Source organism: Oncorhynchus keta, chromosome 11 (genome assembly GCF_023373465.1).
Source record: "Oncorhynchus keta strain PuntledgeMale-10-30-2019 chromosome 11, Oket_V2, whole genome shotgun sequence".
Taxonomy (NCBI): domain Eukaryota; kingdom Metazoa; phylum Chordata; class Actinopteri; order Salmoniformes; family Salmonidae; genus Oncorhynchus; species Oncorhynchus keta.
The window spans coordinates 44,794,652-44,814,810 of NC_068431.1; the positions used below are offsets into that span (position 1 = coordinate 44,794,652).

At 42.5% G+C, this 20,159-nt stretch overlaps 1 protein-coding gene across 6 annotated transcripts in view; it reads left to right on the top strand.

The window, feature by feature from the left end:
• Positions 1–986: 986 nt before the first annotated feature.
• LOC118390310 (neuroligin-2-like) overlaps positions 987–20,159 on the top strand; it is a 79,767-nt gene continuing 60,594 nt past the window's right edge. For all 6 annotated transcript variants that reach the window (XR_008060598.1, XR_008060601.1, XR_008060600.1 and 3 more), the window contains exon 1: positions 987–1,168. The gene's annotated coding sequence lies outside the window, so the exon portion shown is untranslated. The remainder of the gene's footprint in view (positions 1,169–20,159) is intronic.

Consider the following 20,159-nt stretch of genomic DNA (forward strand, 5'->3'; position numbering starts at 1 on the left):
AGACCCGGTGCAACATAGGCTATCTACTGTATCTCAGATGGGTTATCTGTCGACGAGGGAGAAGGAAAATGTTCCTATCGCTTTAACATTTTATGACGTCACCCAGATGCAGATCTCCATCTGAAAATATACTTTATTCAATAGAGTTAAAACTGCTCCGAGTGTGGACAAAACAACATTTATGTAAATATTATTTCACAGATACAGAGTGGCTTCGGCAGATAATAAGACATCCTTATTGTGGCAAAAATGGGAACCGCACTCATTCTGCAGCAGCTTTGAGTGAATTCGAGTGAGCATGTGTCAGTTTTAAAAAGAGAGAAAGAGAGAAAAAGAGAGAGAGAGAGAAAGAAAGAGAGAGAAAGAAAGAAAAAGAAAGAGAGAGATGAAACACACAAGCAGCTCTTCTAAGGCAGCAGCCGAGGAATATTCACGAGCGAGAGGCTGCAAAATAATGAACATCGTTAGGCAACAATCCTGTAAAAGTAATTATGATATGCCAAACGAAGCCACAACGAAACGGAAGATCCATTCATAGCTCCCCTTTGTAGCCAATATAAAACATCAACGAAGAATCGCAAGTAGGCTAAGCAAAGGAGAGGTCTGAAACCCTGTTTGGAGAGTCTTTATTTTATTCATTTAAATAATTCGTTAATGTTGGCCTTCTCGCAACAGAGGGAGGCGCCGTGGAAATGTATCACCATGGAGAGACGGAGAGAAGACGAGCATCCTTTGCGTTGAGTTAGCCGCTAATGCGTTATACGCCGTGGAAATGTATCACCATGGAGAGACGGAGAGAAGAGGAGCATCCTTTGCGTTGAGTTAGCCGCTAATGCGTTATACGCATTGGTTTTTATTATCGTTTTATTTTCTCTGCTTTCTCTTACGGTATCAAACATGTGGTGAGCTATCTGTCGACTAGAGAGAGAAGGGTGTTGTCAGAAAGAGGAAAGACAGAAGGAGGGGGCATTAGGTGTTTTGGGGGGAGACAGACCGACACCGAGAAGGTGAATTGATGTGCGAAAGCCTGCGACACGTCACTTTCCTGAGAAATAATCATGCAAAAGAAAGAAATGGCGTAAACCATAACCCCATAAAACAAGAGAGCGAACAAGACACATCTTCAAGGGAGACCCTCGCGTTCTCACGCTTATTGGGAATATTTTGGGTAAGCCTATTCCTACCTTTTTGAAACATAATTGTCATGATTTCCTATAGCTTTTATGTGTGTGCAAGCATCTGGGTGATGCGGTTGCTCCATAGGTTCTTCCCATGTATCGATCATGGCGCACTGTCACTGTTGGCAAACGAGATGTCAATTGGCAAATCTTCCTGTGAATTTGTAACGTTTTCCTTCAACGGTGGGCTATATCAGTGGCCTTTGCCTGTTGATAAACTGTCGCCTCCTGACGTTTTGACGGTAACATTATGGCTGGCTATTATCCGCAGAACAACCTGCGATGCCGAGTTGTCTTTCCGTCTTACCCAATAATAAAATGGACCCAAGACGGTCGGTATCAGGTTTGATTTGAATCAGGACATGCCTATCTATGAGTCGGACCGGCAGTGCTGCTCACCAACCGAGGAGCCATTTAAGGACTTAATTGCGCCCATCGCTAGCCCCGTTGGCTACGTAGGGACTTATTTATTTTTTCACTTGATAAGATAATGGTTGTAGGCTTTGTGCTCTTAGGAGTGCCAGATCCCACCACCATAGGTTAAATAGATTGTCGTGTGTTTGATTGCATTTGTGATTTCTTTTAACGTCCTGCAGCGACACTTTTTGTTTTACTTTTCCTGTTGAAAAGCGATATCCCAAGTATAAATACAGTAAAGTACACACACAAAAAGGTAAAACATGTTTGTGTTTTTTTAATACACAACTGGTAACTTCAAGGAGTAGGGCATTCAAAGAGTCAGTCTGATGGGAAGTCGTGATGTCATCGGCCTCCCACTGACTTGAGGAGCACCCCCCACACACACTTGTGCCATGTCATGACTTACCTGGACCTCCTATTGAGATGTGCCTTTTGCTAAGTAAATCAGGTGTTAAATGAGGCGAAAGGGAGACTGGAGTGCCACTTTAAAGGCAATTTTTAATATTGATCACTGTCATCAACACACGCCCTAACAGTCACACATGTAAAACACACACCCGCACAAACACTCCCACACAGGTATGATCAGATGCACATCACAGGAGAGTGCATTGTGACTACGCAAGTGAATGCACACACTCTCGTCTAAGGAGAGAGGCCCATTTATATTCATTGCTGGTTGGGCAGTACTCCGTCAATGGCAGAATTCAGCTCAGACAAGAGGACCTCTGTTCAGATGGAGGTCCTGGGTACGTTTATACTCTGGCCTTCTTAATGATAGCAGATCAGTCTCTGCGCTGCCCACTGATCTGAATGATGGGCTCCTAATCAGCTAGTGCTCCTAACTACACTAATGACTCCGGGTACGTCTGCGATGTGTACATGATGTATGGAGAATGATTCTATCAGTCCAATGATTTGGACGGTTACGAGGAAAAAGTGTGAGCTACAAGTGAGAGCCCTGAACTACGGAACTTGCGGAGCCCTTTTGAGTTGTGCTCGTTTTTAATGTACAGCATTCTGGATCTGTCATCTGGGGGGGGCATCAACATGATTGATTTACTTAAAGTTAGAACTCACAAGGGGTTTTCCACTGACTAAAACCAACAGGTTATGTCTAAGTCTATGGCCTGTACCCTGGCCCCATGCCTGGAGCAGCACTCGCTGTGTCATAACGCTGCCATCAAATCAAAGACTACATGCAAAGGAGGGTGTAGGGCTTAAGGGTCTGCACTCACCTATGAGGCACACTCATTATTCACACTTTGACATGCTCACAGCACAAACATAGCATTTTCATATATAACAGATGCATTGAATCTACCATATACCTTTTTTTGTTGGCAGAGTAGAGAGAGTATCTTTACCCTAGCCTGTCGGAGTAGAGAGATTCACCTACTAGACCTATACTGCATCTTCTCTGTGTGGAGACTGGCGGAGTGTCGTGTGGCTGTGTTGAGCAGGCCAGGTCCAGGGAAGAGAAGGGGCTATAGGGATGTAGCCTGGCAGTGAGTTCATCATGGATGCATGCATATGAGGCCTTTCCTCAGAGCGGATGAATAATGAAGGGTACGCCGATGTTCAGTTTGCACCAACCCCTGAGTATGCACTTCTTCTCTGGTGCCTGGCACAACTAATGTGTGTTCTGTTTTACACGGGGCCAGCTTGTAGGCATCTACTGCAGCTGGATTACCATTTAAACCATCATCAGGGTGGGTGGAGCCTGCTTCCTTCACACTCAGATATTAACTTTAAGACCGTTGGCTCGGTTTTGTTCTTTTATTTTCATATCCTGTTCTTTTTTGAAGTTGTCGGCTTCTTGTCCTAAGTGAAACTTTATAACCATGCCATATCATATGCAACTTCCATGGCAATATGTAGTGAAATGTCAGGCAAGTAGAAATGTGTGGATGTAGACATTCTTTTCTTGGTAGAATGAATAGGGTTGTTTACAGAAAACGCTGCATTTTGCAGGTGTGTGTGGCCAGTGCAGCCATCTTTTTTCATGTCTTCACCGTATATAACAAGGTCATTTTAGTGCTGGTTCATTTCCCATCCAGGTGATCCCTAGTCCTCTCTCACACACTTATCAGGCTGATATCAGTACAACCCTGTCTTACGCTGACTTCCGTACAGTTCCCTCAGAGGACAGGAAATCTCAGAGTATACTTGCCTCTTGCGCATACAAATGATGTCGGTACGGTCCTTTCTCACATACAGCTGATCTCAGTGCACCACTTTGGTTAACCTATTCACCACCTCAATGTACTCGAGCCAGCTGTTATTTTTTTTGTTCTTCATCATTTGCTACATTCACAGGCTTCACACCAAACAGACCAGTGTAGCGTGTGAATCATCGGCTGGACTCAACACTTTTCTCAAGGCAAGATCTATATTTCAGCAGCTGCCTGTGATGGTGCCAGGCTCCAAAAAGCTCTCAACATGGCCCAATGAACCGTGGTTATTTGCCCAGATGGGTGCCTAACCCCAAATCCCCAAATGTGGCCCAGTGAACCAAGCTAATGATGCCTGCCGGGACGCAGAGCAACACTGGCTGTACTGAGAGGAGTGGCTGGTCTCCCCCCTGCCCTGCCCTGCCTCCGCTGCAGCTGCTGACTAAGGAGATTTCCTTCGTTGTGTTCCATCGTGAGCTACGACTGACAGGCTATGGAGGCCTGATGGAAAGTGCTCGTGTTATTTAGAGTGTGAAGACTAAAGTTTGAGCTTTTACTGTATTACAAGGAAAAGAAAATGGGGAAACTGGTCAAACATGCCACATGCCACAAGCTTTGTGACCTTCCAACCAGTAATGTAGAGATGATTCAAAACAACATTGTCAATGATGGAGTGGAACTCTAGTCAAACCCAGTGTTGTCCAATTAGCTTCTAGATCAGCGGCCACCAACCTTTTCTGAGTCAAGATCACTTTCTAAGTCAAAATCCAAGCTGAGATCTTCCGCTCAAACTTGAAAAAAAATTAAAAACGTAAAAACCTATGCAACATTAACCTATTAGGAATAAGGTTCATGCATTAGGCCTAATACATGATCACAGCATATTGGCTATGCTTGGCATGGCGATATTGTTCTTCTCAGACCATATTATATTTCAAAACGTGAGCTAAATAGATCTGTTGTATTACTTGTGGCACAGCTGAGCATAAATTGAACTAATTTTCTTTTTTGTTTTTACTGGATTTTTCTGATGGTCAGTCTCAACGGAGGGAGGGAGAGCGCAACAGAGGGTCCACCTCTTACGTTCTCTGCTCTCTCCCTCCCTCCGCTGAGACTGACCAGAGAGAGGGGACACCGTCTTCCACCTATTGGTGGAACTCGAGTCGCACTGCATTATTTTTGCCTCATGCACAAATTCATATTGTTCCTATGACCATAGAAAGTCAAATATTCCTTGATATTAAAATGGAAACAACAAGCTGGTAATAATAACAACGCAGGCCTATCAACAGGCTACATTTGGCTACTCATTCATTGCAGTTGCAGTGCTGGTTGGTTGGTTGTAGCAAGAGTGGAAGTAGGGAGAGGCACGTTTTATGGTTTGTAAAAGTGTTTCATAAACAACAATGTTAACAGTGCTGAATAAAAACTTAAACATGAACACACTCATAAAAGCAGGAGTTCTTAGCTGCATTCTTTGACAGTCTCTTTCTGGTGTTGGTTTTAACAGTTTGGGAATCTCACTTAGTATGAAACTTTGCTGTGGTGTCTTGGAAGTTCCAGGCACCATGATTTGAGCTATCTGACTGGCCAGCAATGGGCACACTTGAGTTAGCACTCGGTGCCAACAGCGCGAGACGAATTTAAAACAAATAGGAGCGCAAAGGTTTATCTCTGGCTTTTCTACAGAAATGTTTGGCGATCGACTATGAATGCCTTGAAGATAGACCGGTTGGTGGCCACTGCTCTAGATACAGTCCTCAGCCTGTCCCTTTGTCAAGACCCGGGAGCAATTATTTCCTGAGCATTCCTCTGCTACGTGTCACTATCGAGTCACAACCCAACAACATGACACAGGGCTGCTTATGTCACAGTTCTTAATTTCACATTCCAGACCTCTTATTGCATTCACCCTGTCACATTACAGGGATAATCAAGGATTATGAGAAGAGAGAATCTCTTTTTAACAGAGCTGGAATATAGCTTCTATGTGTGATAAAGTGTGTAAAATCTTGGTTCCCTCTGTGTTTCAGGGGCCAGGGATTGGTAAGTAAGCGGCTCCTGTGGGTGTTAGGCCCTGATGTCACAGGACATAGAGCTCCTTCGCTTGACGGGTGAACCTGAAGGGAAAACACAAGTAAACACAGAGGCATAATTGGGAGGAGTTTCCGTTTGTGGAGTCAGTGGACTGCCAGTGGGTTTTTGCGGAATAAATGCGCTTTCAGGTGAAAGCCCCACTATCACATTGCTGGGGAATAGGGAATTATACCGCTGGGGAAAAAAACAGCAATGCAGTTTATTCCTGCTTTTCTGAAAACTGCCTTAAATTATTCAGTTGTTTGGAAACTCAGATCCCAGCTGGACTACATTGCTGCGTCAGTTCAGGGACTAGGTTTCAGCAGTGGTGGAGGAGACAAGCCAAGCAAACAAACACGCGCAAACCAGATGGTAAGCAGATAGCCAAATAGACAGAGGCAGGCCCGAGTCAGAGCAGAGCAGACAGAGGTGTTGTAGTATTGGCCCTAAAGTTAAGTTGTACCTGTCCTTACAAAAAAACAGCGTGAAAAAATATGTGCTTTTTCGAACACGTGTGTACAAATCCCATTTGAAATGTTCTCATGAGTAAGATGTGGTTTTCGAACATGTGTCAAGTTTCACATTTGACATTTGTCACCTTTTTCCCTCGCGAAAAAAAGAAATTCCCCGGGTGAACTTTTTTCATCACTTCCAGCTACATCTGGTCTCCCATCCAGGGACCTACCAATACCAACCCTGCTTAGCTTTGTTGCTGGAATGAATGGGCCAGAACTTGCAAATGGAAAAAAAGAAAGCGAAAGCAAAGGCCAGTGTAATAACCAAAGACCGGGGAAATTGTAGGAAAGAGGGAGGTGTTTTATTTTCTAACAAAATATTTGAAAACAATTGTCTTGCATCCATATACAATTAATTTGCTCTCTATTTTGTTTTGCTATCAATACTTTCCTATTTATGTTTTGCTTTCAATATCATTATTTTTGTTTGCAATAATATATATTAATGGCACAAAAGTAACTCACTCCCTAGAGGATTCCACTATATAATAACACTACGACTCTATTAAAGTAACTCACTCCCTAGAGGATTCCACTATATAACAACACTACGACTCTATTAAAGTAACTCACTCCCTGGAGGATTCCACCATATAACAACACTACGACTCTATTAAAGTAACTCACTCCCTAGAGGATTCCACTATATAACAACACTACAACTCTATTAAAGTAACTCACTCCCTGGAGGATTCCACTATATAACAACACTACAACTCTATTAAAGTAACTCACTCCCTAGAGGATTCCACTATATAACAACACTACGACTCTATTAAAGTAACTCACTCCCTAGAGGATTCCACTATATAATAACACTACAACTCTATTAAAGTAACTCACTCCCTAGAGGATTCCACTATATAACACAACACTACGACTCTATTAAAGTAACTCTATTAAAGTAACTCACTCCCTAGAGGATTCCACTATATAACACCACTACGACTCTATTAAAGTAACTCACTCCCTAGAGGATTCCACTATATAACAACACTACAACTCTATTAAAGTAACTCACTCCCTAGAGGATTCCACTATATAACAACACTACGACTCTATTAAAGTAACTCACTCCCTAGAGGATTCCACTATATAATAACACTACAACTCTATTAAAGTAACTCACTCCCTAGAGGATTCCACTATATAACAACACTACAACTCTATTAAAATAACTCACTCCCTAGAGGATTCCACTATATAACAACACTACGACTCTATTAAAGTAACTCACTCCCTAGAGGATTCCACTATATAATAACACTACAACTCTATTAAAATAACTCACTCCCTAGAGGATTCCACTATATAACAACACTACAACTCTATTAAAATAACTCACTCCCTAGAGGATTCCACTATATAACACCACTACGACTCTAAATTCACTCCCTAAGATTCCACTATATAACAACTCACTCCCTAGAGGATTCCACTATATAACACCACTACGACTCTATTAAAGTAACTCACTCCCTAGAGGATTCCACTATATAACACCACTACGACTCTATTAAAGTAACTCACTCCCTAGAGGATTCCACTATATAACACCACTACGACTCTATTAAAGTAACTCACTCCCTAGAGGATTCCACTATATATACTCTATTAAAGTAACTCACTCCCTAGAGGATTCCACTATATCTATTAAAGTAACTCACTCCCTAGAGGATTCCACTATATAACAACACTACGACTCTATTAAAGTAACTCACTCCCTAGAGGATTCCACTATATAACACCACTACGACTCTATTAAAGTAACTCACTCCCTAGAGGATTCCACTATATAACAACACTACGACTCTATTAAAGTAACTCACTCCCTAGAGGATTCCACTATATAACAACACTACGACTCTATTAAAGTAACTCACTCCCTAGAGGATTCCACTATATAACAACACTACAACTCTATTAAAGTAACTCACTCCCTAGAGGATTCCACTATATAACAACACTACGACTCTATTAAAGTAACTCACTCCCTAGAGGATTCCACTATATAACAACACTACGACTCTATTAAAGTAACTCACTCCCTAGAGGATTCCACTATATAACAACACTACGACTCTATTAAAGTAACTCACTCCCTAGAGGATTCCACTATATAACAACACTACGACTCTATTAAAGTAACTCACTCCCTGGAGGATTCCACTATATAACAACACTACGACTCTATTAAAGTAACTCACTCCCTAGAGGATTCCACTATATAACAACACTACGACTCTATTAAAGTAACTCACTCCCTGGAGGATTCCACCATATAACAACACTACGACTCTATTAAAGTAACTCACTCCCTAGAGGATTCCACTATATAACAACACTACGACTCTATTAAAGTAACTCACTCCCTGGAGGATTCCACCATATAACAACACTACGACTCTATTAAAGTAACTCACTCCCTAGAGGATTCCACTATATAACAACACTACGACTCTATTAAAGGTGTTTAAAGCTGCAATCCTTAATTGAAACATTAACAAAGGCGTCTCGCTGCCTCAGTTTTGGTAAAAAGCTGAGGTATGAGGCTGGACCATCCATGATATCAAAATTATATACTGTAAATTATGCTTTTTAGGCTGAACAGTGTTTGTTTACTTTTACTTCGTTTACAAATATTGTAGTTAATGTGGAGTTTAATGTGGCTATGCAGTGAGATTGCACATTAGATTTTTACTTTCACGTGAAATTGAAAGTTCATTTGAAAAACAGTGACAGAAGTTTTTCACATGAAACTGCTAATTTAATTTTTTACATGTGATTGTTTTTCACATGTGAAATTGCAATTCCACATGTTAAAGTGAGATTTTCACATGTGGAGTTTTCTTACATGTGAACCTGCAAATGAGATTGTTTCACATGTGATTCATTTTCACATGTGGAGTTTTTTTAACATGTGGAATGGCACATGTTTTTCACCTGTGAAAGGTTTTAACATGTGAAACCACAAATTTCATGTAGAACTGCAATTCACATGAAATTGCCAGCAGCATACCACCCTGCATACCACTGCTGGCTTGCTTCTGAAGCTAAGCAGGGTTGGTTCTGGTCAGTTCCTGGATGGGAGACCAGATGCTGCTGGAAGTGGTGTTGGAGGGCCAGTAGGAGGCACTCTTTCCTCTGGTCTAAAAACAATAACCCAATGCCCCAGGGCAGTGACTGCCCTGTGTAGGGTGCCGTCTTTTGGATGGGACGTTAAACGGGTGTCCTGACTCTCTGAGGTCATTAAAGATCCCATGGCACTTATCGTAAGAGTAGGGGTGTTAACCCCGGTGTCCTGGCTAAATTCCCAATCTGGCCCTCAAACCATCACGGTCACCTAATAATCCCCAGTTTACAATTGGCTCATTCATCCCCTGTAACTATTCCCCAGGTCGTTGCTGCAAATGAGAACTTGTTCTCAGTCAACTTACCTGGTAAAATAATGGATAAATAAATACATGTGAGATTAAAAAACATGTTATTCTCCTCACATGTGAAAAGGTGGTGTGAACATGAACTCTACATTTAATACATGTAAAAAATATGGTTTCACGTGACACTTTTAAGCTCATCATTTGAAAACAGCTATTTCGCATGTCAAATGTACATTTTCACTTGTGAAACTGCAAAACGTGTTTTTTTGCAAGGGTGTAGAAGTCCTCTGGACATTATTCATCACAAGGGTTGGGTTTGCCACCTGGCCACACATTTGTTTCACCCCAAATTGAGTAACGTCCGTGTCCCCATTTATAAGTGATGTACTTAGTTTTTAACGCCAAGCGCTAGTGTACAGTGCTGTGTAATGAAACATTCTGGAATGTGCTCTGTTTTAAAGCATGCAAGGCTCCCTGAAGGTGAGCATCTGGCCTTCCAAATGATGATACATCACATAACAAGCATCTTAACTAATGCAGGATATTAACCATTTATCAAAAGGAAGCTTTGTATGTCTGCTGAGGCTGATCAAGACTTGGTTCATTCTACAGCTCTCACATGGCCCCGTCATCAAACGCTCTATTGATATTCTACAAGTTCATTTCTAACCAATTATGTATTGCGTGTCACGTGATGATTGTAAAATTGTATATTGATTGTTTATTTTAGAGCAACACGGGGTGCCCTTGAGACAAATGATTATGATTGGTTGACCCCTGACCCTCCTCATAACTCATCTCTAATCACTCCCTGTCACATCCTACTCTAAACAGTATCACATAACCATCTCCACATCATCCTATGTCACTGTCCATATTATCCTTCCTGAATACCCTGTATCACTCTACCTCCCCCATGTCATTCTACACCACTGTTGTCTGTCACCATCCATTTTACCTGGTTATTCTCTACATGCTCTGCATTAGTCTTCAAACCTCATTACTCCCATATCACTCTCAATATTCCTGTATCACTCCACCTCCCTATGGCTCTCCATCATCCTCCAAACCACTCCATCTGGGTCCAACATCATGGGTTCTCGTTTTGGTATAGTACCTGCCTACTACTTAGACCGTCTCTCCTGCATTTATCCCCTGATTGCACAGCTGTGTGTGTGTGTGTGTGTGTGTGTGTGTGTGTGTGTGTGTGTGTGTGTGTGTGTGTGTGTGTGTGTGTGTGTGTGTGTGTGTGTGTGTGTGTGTGTGTGTGTGTGTGTGTGTGTGCGTGCTGCGCCGCCTGCCGCCCAGGGTTTCTTTGCACTCTCAGGCTCTTATGTAAGACGGAGGCAGGTGGTGCAGACACGGTTCACTCTGGACATGGGGAGAGAGAGAGCTGTGAATCACAGTTGGCTCTAGTGAAGCTAGCTATAGCAGCAACTGAGCCACTGAAAGTTAAAAATGGCGACATCAAAACCAAACATTTGCTGAAACCGTGACCAGACACAATACACTGGGGTTTTTATATCAAAATCAGCATAAAACCAATCTATTAGACAGTAAAACATTTAAAAAAAAATCTGATTTATCTTGTGGCAATTATTACCTTTTCACATAATATATATATGATTAGATCAATGTTCATACATTACGTCCCATGTTGTAGCGTATATGACATATGGCTTGCACTTCTGCTCTTCTCAGTATCGTGCGTCTCAGAGGACATAGATCACTGCTCTGCTCTCATACAGTGGGGCAAAAAAGTATTTAGTCAGCCACCAATTGTGCAAGTTCTCCCACTTAAAAAGATGAGGCCTGTAATTTTCATCATAGGTACACTTCAACTATGACAGACAAAATGAGAAAGAAAAATCCAGAAAATCACATTGTAGGATTTTTTATGAATTTATTTGCAAATCATGGTGGAAAACTTTTGTTATTGACAATACTTATTTATCTCAATACTTTGTTATATACCTTTTGTTGGCAATGACAGAGGTCAAACGTTTTCTGTAAGTCTTCACAAGGTTTTCACACACTATTGCTGGTATTTTGGCCGATTCCTCCATGCAGATCTCCTCTAGAGCAGTGATGTTTTGGGGCTGTTGCTGGGCAACACGGACTTTCAAATCCCTCCAAAGATTTTCTATGGGGTTGAGATCTGGAGACTGGCTAGGCCACTCCAGGACCTTGAAATGCTTCTTAAGAAGCCACTCCTTCGTTGCCCGGGCGGTGTGTTTGGTGGGATCATTGTCATGCTGAAAGACCCAGCCACGTTTCATCTTCAATGCCCTTGCTGATGGAAGGAGGTTTTTAACTCAAAATCTCACAATACATGGCCCCATTAATTATTTCCTTTACACGGATCAGTCGTCCTGGGCCCTTTACAGAAAAACAGCCCCAAAGCATGATGTTTCCACCCCCATGCTTCACAGTAGGTATGGTGTTCTTTGGATGCAACTCGGCATTCTTTGTCCTCCAAACACGACGAGTTGAGTTTTTACCAAAAAGTTATATTTTGGTTTCATCTGACCATATGACATTCTCCCAATCTTCTTCTGGATCATCCAAATGCTCTCTAGCAGACTTCAGAAGGGCCTGGACATGTACTGTCTTAAGCAGGGGGACACGTCTGGCACTGCAGGATTTGAGTCCCTGGCGGTGTAGTGTGTTACTGATGGTAGGCTTTGTTACTTTGGTCCCAACTCTCTGCAGGTCATTCACTAGGTCCCCCCGTGTGGTTCTGGAATTTTTGCTCACCGTTCTTGTGATCATTTTGACCCCACGGGGTGAGATCTTGCGTGGAGCCCCAGATCGAGGTAGATTATCAGTGGTCTTTGTATGTCTTCCATTTCCTAATAATTGCTCCCACATTTGATTTCTTCAAACCAAGCTGCTTACCTATTGCAGATTCAGTCTTCCCAGCCTGGTGCAGGTCTACAATTTTGTTTCTGGTGTCCATTGACAGCTCTTTGGTCTTGGCCATAGTGGAGTTTGGAGTGTGACTGTTTGAGGTTGTGGACAGGTGTCTTTTATACTGATAACAAGTTCAAACAGGTGCCATTAATACAGGTAACAAGTGGAGGACAGAGGAGCCTCTTAAAAGAAGTTACAGGTCTGTGAGAGCCAGAAATCTTGCTTGTTTGTAGGTGACCAAATACTTATTTTCCACCATAATTTGCAAATAAATTCATTAAAAATCCTACAATGTGATTTTCTGGATTGTTTTTATCATTTTGTCTGTCATAGTTGAAGTGTACCTATGATGAAAATTACAGGCCTCTCTCATCCTTTTAAGTGCAGAACTTGCACAATTGGTGGCTGACTAAATACTTTTTTGCCCCACTGTATATAAGCTATGGTGATTTGAGCCCTCGTAGGTTGTCATTTATGATTCTTGCCTTGGAGGCAGCTCTGCAGAGTGGTCACTAGCTGGTACAGCCACAGTCATAAAATCGGATTTTAAACCTAACCTTACCCTCAACCTTAAGCAGACTGCTAAGCCTTATGCCTAACCCTAACTTTAAAGACGAAAAAGCACATTTTTGTTTTCGTAAATCTTTACGGTATGTACAATTTTGACTTTGCAGCTGGCCCATCTAGCAGAAATTGCTCAGTTCTGCCTCCAGGGCAAGATTCATGACAATAACAACCTGTTGAGTCCTCTGGAAGTTCTTCGTACTGTTAGCCAAACCTGTATGGTGGACAGATATATTGATGGACAGGTGAAATTAGGTGTATGGAGATTACAAGGCCAACTAGAAATGTCCTAGAACTCTTCCTCATTTTGTCCACCAGTAACGTCATTAAAAAAATCCATTGCATGCAGCAATATGACTCCTCGTAGCCGTTTGCATATTTCATTTTGTTCCCCCCCTAGAAGCAGCTGATATAAATATTGAGAAACAACTACTGCATAAATAAATTATTTGAAGGAGCTGCTGCTAAAACAAAGGAAACCGAAAAGAGATCCCTTTTTTGACATTATTGAACAACCAAATTGAAAGCATAGCGGATAAGAGTGCTGGGCCAGTAACCCAAAGATCGCCGGTTCGAATCTCCGAGCCAACTTGGTGAAAAGTATGTTGACGTGCCCTTGTGTGAAAAATATGTTCATGTGCCCTTGAGCAAGGCACTTAATCTTAATTGCTCCTGGTTAAGAGCGTCTGCTAAGTGAGAAGTATTCTGCGGCCTGAGAGACTGCCTGTGCCTCGAGAGCGCCGCTGTAGGGACACGTGAGGGATGCCTTCCCACTGATGAGTTTGGCAGCATGCACCTGTAGTCTTTTAGTGACAGATTGAAGAGTTTCAGACGCGCCAAATCCGGATATCAATTTAAACTTTTAATTTCACATTGTTCTGATTCTCAGCCAAAACCGGCATAGACAATTATTCCAGCCTTTAAAAACAAACGTTCCCGACTATCAGCAATAAAATGAATACAAATATTGCATGTCTCATCTATCAGTGTAGAAGTGATACAATGCCAACCTACCGCCAAATAGGTCAATGATTTCTTTATTTTTCAATGCGCATAGTTGCACATTTTGTTGATCCTATGGTTCACCTCAAGGTGTTCTGTATCTGACATTGCTAAAAAGAGATCCAGACATCACCAACTCTGACCAACTAAAAATAAGAATTTGAACTCTGTGTGAACTAAGCTACAGACAACATAGACGGTATGGAGTAATTAAGATATCTCAAACGCCAAAAGGCATGGAACTATGGTATTGTGTTTGAGTCAAGGGGTGGTCAATCTCGTATCTGCTGCAATTTATCCCCTAGGCCAGTTGCAGGCCTGAGTGACGTAGCTGGGTCCTCGGGGGAAACGTATCAAGCCAGACCAACCTTCCGACCCCCGATCTATATATATGCCAAGACAACTAGCCCTAACACCGCTTATCATTCTGTCCATGTTAGGGTCGGAAGAAAGGGTAACTTGGCTGTGGACGTGCTAATGCTAGCTAAGTCCACTTTAAGACAGGCCGTGACTGTGGGGGATGTGATTGCTGTCCCTAAAGACAGAGTGAAGAGGATGGCAACCTCATTGAAGACACATTTAGTCATTCTTGTCCCGAGAGAGAGGGAGGCAGGGTGTAAGAGTGCCTCCGTGCTTACATGTGTTTTGTGCGTGATCTCTGTCAAATACATACATTGCTTCTATCTTTGCAAACTATTGTATATTAATGTTGCTAAAGCAGGTTATAACAATCCATAGCTAGTTAACTAAATTAAGTACAATAAAACATAATAAAAAAACTTGACCAAGACACAGACCTGCAAAGCTGTGAAGATAATGAAGTTAGTAAAGCTATACCTGAACCATTACAATGTCTCTCTCATGCTATAGCTCCCACTCCCCTTGCACTTTCCCTAAATTCTAAATGGGTTTTTAAGGTGTGACAGCAGTGTTTTACAGTCTTTTTTTTACAAAGTCTGAAATATAATAGGACTCTCTAAGCCTCCATCTCCCTCTAGTTTCTAGTGAGAGAATGTGATTTACAAAGCTATTGAGATCCCCCAGCTGCCCCCCTCCTCCCTCCAATGGAAACGCTCGTAGCGTAATTACTTTACAAGATGGATGGAGCCCATCCAGGGCGCCCTGGACCCCCAGCTAAATCAAAGCCCTCTTTCCGTCGGGTCGAGAACCGCTCGCAAGAACGCCACACGCGTCAGAAATGAGTGCACCTCCCATTCCCCCAGCATCTCTCACACATCCTCCTCTCGCCTCTTCTCATCTGTACATTGCCACTCCATGCCATAGATCAGGCCCCTGCAGCACCTATGAGCGAGAGAGGGATGGCGGTAGAGAGAGAGAGAGAAGGGGGAGACTGAGATGCAGGTGTGTGCCACAGTAGAGGACACTGCACTACTCTGCCCTCTCATTCAGAGACATATGAAAAGGTGTCCAGCTTTTAGAAATGAAATGCCACACTCTGAGCCTGTGTGTGTCATACACTCACATCAATGGGCCCGGCCGTGCACCCGGTCCAGTCACACACATTGTTTGTCTCTGGCATGCACGGCGGCATACCCCCAAACTCGCACATTCACATGCACACCCACACACACCCTGACAGACACATGAGAGTACACAAACAGGATTTAGTCCTTGCTCTGCTCTCCCTCCCTCCATTCCTCTCTCTCTTTCTTCCTGTTTCTCTCTCTCTCTTCCACCCCTTCTCTCTCTCCTGAGCCTGGCTGTAAACTCCCAGCTCCCCTGCCTCGCTCCCAGGTCTTGCCCCTAGGCATGGACCAATTTGCTGGAACTTGTGTGTGTGCCTGTGTGTGTTTGGCAAGTGAAGGTATGTGAGGGCTGTATCTGTTTTAATCCATGATGAAGTGTAGCTGTTGCATTTGATATGGCTCAGAGTGATTACTACTCCTTAGACCACCCCTCATCCTTTCGTTCTACAGGTACATCACTTTCCCCCATACACAGGCCACCTCCCATGTTACACCAGCCTGCACACAACCTGCAATAATCAGTCATATTCATCATCTCTCAGCTGGTGTAACATGACCGCGTCATGTTTTAAGTGATTCCATATACACTTTGAAAGATACGAGTACAGCTCAAATCTATTACAAATGTTGATTATCCTTCTATCAATTGGAACATTAAACATCACCAGTAAGCAGTCATAGAAGAGCCGGCATGACATGTGAACGCAGTTGACATGACTTGGCGCAGACACAGTGGGTCAGTTAGATTGTGCTTTGCTGCGCTCTGTGTTATGGGGCCACTTGGGTTCATTATTCAACCTTTCAGACCATTCTTCTCAGCCAGGATCGCTCTCCTTAAATTAGCCGTGGCTAGAGGGGAAGCAGCTGTCAAACTGCTCACACTCCCCCAATATACACACACACACACCTAGTTTGCTGCCTCGATAAATGGTAATTAGTGTGTGGCCAGATTGTTCACACCAGTGTACCTCAGTAACACGCACACTGGCACTCACGAATGCCAGCCTAGACATAAGCTGTGTTCGAATACCCATACTAACATACTGTGTATACTAATGTACTAGTAGTTCATTTTTGTATACTGTAAACAAATGGTATCCTTTCAGTTGAGCGTACTACCGGAATTTGAGGATGTTGCTATGCAACCTCTTGCTAGCTTGTTAGCATAACAAGTGACTAGCCTGACACTTCGGCGTGTTCGTTAATTCAGAGAGTTGCCAGATTGTCCGTTCGTAAATTCAGAGCGTTTCCCTCTGGTAGAGTTAAGAATGCACACTGGGGGCTCTGGCTGGGGAGTGGGGATTGTTCCGAGCATTCTGACCACAACTGCCCTAGCAGAGATGTTTTTCCAGAGCGTTGGTAACTATCTGTGCTGCTGGCAACAATTTAATTACGCTTTTTTTGCCGACGTTTACTGACACGGGCCATATTCAATGGGTGTTGAGCGTTCGTAAATTCATCAGTTATTCTGCGCTCTGGCACATTCAGATGAGAGTGCTCTGAAATCGGAGTAGATGGCCAGAGCGAATTTATGTTCATTGCGTCTCAGAACGCACGACTATACGACTTGATTGACGTAAATAATCAAGTCAATAAACGTTGGGTAGTTAAGTTAGCATATAGTTAATATACTGGCAAGTTCGATGAATTGCGTCATCGGCCCTAAAAGTATGGAAATAGTGTCCACTGTGTGTAGTCTTCGTATTTTTGCGAATGGAGTACGGACATCCGGTAACTTGTGGCATACTAACTCTATCCATACTATGACCAATAAACATACTACATACTCAATTTACGTCACAAATAGTGTGGTTAGTGCGGTTAGTATGACTATTCGAACACAGCTACACTGTACAGGCATACAAAACATAAAATTCAATAGATTTCTACATTATCTGGGCAGTAATTATTGTGTGCGGGCAATGCTTCCGTGTTTTTGTGTATGTGTGTGAAGGGTAGTCAGATGAAGGGTCACTGGCTGGTATGTGGGCTGCTAGCATTAAGATTAAAGACCAGTGGTCACCGTGGGCGACACATTAATTGTCCGGCGGAGAGCCATTTTTTTTGTCTCACCTTCCCTTCTGCCCGCTGTTTTATGTCCCTAGTCTCTTTCCCTGACTCCTTAACAACCTTAATTTACTTTTATTTGATTATTCATGAACTTGTTTATCTGATTGGTTCTCATGCTGTGACTTGTAGGAATGCATCCTGGGAGAAATAATGACAAATAAAATCTCAAAGGAACTCAATGGTCTTCTGTCTCCTTGTCACTGGCTCCTCTAGGAATCCCCTAGCCAGAAACTTTAATAATTTTACATTTTTAGAAACTTAAAAAAAAATATATATTTTGAAGTCATGGTTGAACTTTGGGTTAATTAATATCGTAACTTTAAATTGGGAACTTTGTTTAGTTGTAATCTAAATTCCCCTGGCTGGAGTGAGATGGGGTTTGAGGGTGGTGGTCGGGAACTCTGTAGTGTTTGACTGAGCACTTCTCAGAGTGGAGCTGCTTGGAGAGAAAGAGAGCTCACACTGAACAGAGGGAATTCTGGAATGAAGCTCCCAGCCTTCATGAAGGATGACAGCCCAGGGGTTCAGTGTGATTATGAAGTCACCCTGAAATTAACACTGGAACAAGAAATAACATGCTAAAATGATTATTTTCTCAGACAGATTAACCTTCAGTGGGATATTGCTGTCCAGAACAGATTTGCTAAGAATAGATTGAACTAAGAATCAGAAGAGATTCAGTCAGAGTGGGAGAGGAGAGGGGATATTACCCTCCACTGTATATTAACCAGGGATAGATTAACTAAGAATAACATTAGAGTTGAATTATCCAGCTTTCAGTTTTACTGTACTTGCAGTAAATCTGCCGTGTGTGTGTGTTTGTGTGCGTGTGTGTGCGTGTGTGCGTGCACCTGTGTGTTTTCTGCTCATAGAAACGGACACCTGAGTTGCTGTGGATTGAAACATAAGTTTGTTATCCCAGAGACGTTGGCATTCTGTTTTTTGGCCTTATAAACTGCTTGACATCCACAGAAGTACACGAGCACAGGAGTACAGAACAGCTTGATAGTTGAAACGGTGCATGTGTTTCTTTAGCACCGGCGGCAGAAACAAAGAAGCTTATGACACGCTGTTTGTTCAAACGCCACCATTCTGCAGGGTTTTCACGGTTCACTTTGACCATTCGTCCACTTAAACACACCTCTAAAACTGTCCTGGAGGCAGAAGGTATTACTACATCAAACGGCTTCACCTGACAAAGCCACAATGACTGTTACAGATGTAGGATCTTAATTTGAGCCAGTTTGCTACAGCAGGAAAATAATCCTGCAGCAACAGGAAATGTTTTTAAAATGTTTATTTAACCAGGTAGACTAGTTGAGAACAAGTTCTAATTTCAACTGCAACCTGGCCAAGATAAAAAGCAAAGCAGTTTGACACAACACAGAGTTACACATGGAATTTAAAAATAATAATAATAATAAAAAATAATAATAATAATAATTTTACCTTTATTTAACCAGGCAAGTCAGTTAAGAACATATTCTTATTTTCAATGACGGCCTGGGAACAGTGGGTTTAACTGCCTGTTCAGGGGCAGAATGACAGATTTGTACTTTGTCAGCTCAGGGGTTTGAACTCGCAACCTTCCGGTTGCGAGTCCAACGCTCTAACCACTAGGCTACGCTGCCACCCCTAAACAAACATACAGTCAATTATTACATACATGTGGATTATATTTAATGGATATTTTTCGTAGGGGTTGTTACGTTTCACATTAGGGCAAATCATGTCTGAAATGTTAAAGGTTAAGTAAGTTACAACCTTTAGAAGCCTTTTTAAACCTTGAATACACTACAAGTTTGCATTTCCTGCTGTGGATGAAAATTCTCATCAACATAAGAGTGATCAAATTAAGATCCTACATTTGTAGGCCTTTTACACAACCCTACACACTTCTACTGATGGGGCTGCTGGTGCTTGTACTATCTGACCCTATTTCAACACATATTGTAGGCCTATGTGGTGGGCCTGAACAATATGTCAATGGTAATATAATTTTTGGGCTGGTTTCATTGCTTCCCCTTGCCATTCCTTAGAGATATAGCTAGTGTTGTCTTTCTCATTGTGTGAGCTGATAATGGAATAATTAGAGCTTAGTGCACTAGCCCCTCCCCCTGCAGTCAATACTCCGCATCTTGTGTGAGAGTGTGTATGTGTCTGTAGCTCTTGCACACTCGGGGAGCTGGGCAGGCAGTGGGGAGGAAGTCTGTCAGACTGCAGGCCCTGTAGAATGTGACCCTAACCCACGCTAAGCTAATCAATAAGGGCTCACGTGGGATTCCTCCCCGTGAGCTAAACGCTAATGCTAGCACTCTGTTGGGCCAGAACACACAACACCTCCCTGACTGAGAGACATCTGCATACGCACACACATTTA